The sequence below is a fragment of the Penaeus monodon genome, chromosome 22 (genome assembly GCF_015228065.2).
Source record: "Penaeus monodon isolate SGIC_2016 chromosome 22, NSTDA_Pmon_1, whole genome shotgun sequence".
In the NCBI taxonomy this organism is placed as follows: Eukaryota; Metazoa; Arthropoda; class Malacostraca; order Decapoda; family Penaeidae; genus Penaeus; species Penaeus monodon.
The window spans coordinates 3,080,037-3,080,247 of NC_051407.1; positions in this window are offsets into that span (position 1 = coordinate 3,080,037).

Here is a 211-nt window from a genome sequence, read left to right on the forward strand (position 1 = left end):
GTCTCTGTTGCACGCCATGACCCTGCAACCCCCATATATGTGCACACGGGACCCACACGCTGCCAACCCCTCCCCCTTTTCCCCCGCCACCATACCCCCCCCCCCCCTTCTCCCCCCATATCCGTCTCCTACGCTGCTATTTCCCTTCCACGATCTCCATATCTCATCCCTCTCTCCTCGCTTGTCCCATTCCACGATTTATTTGCTTATT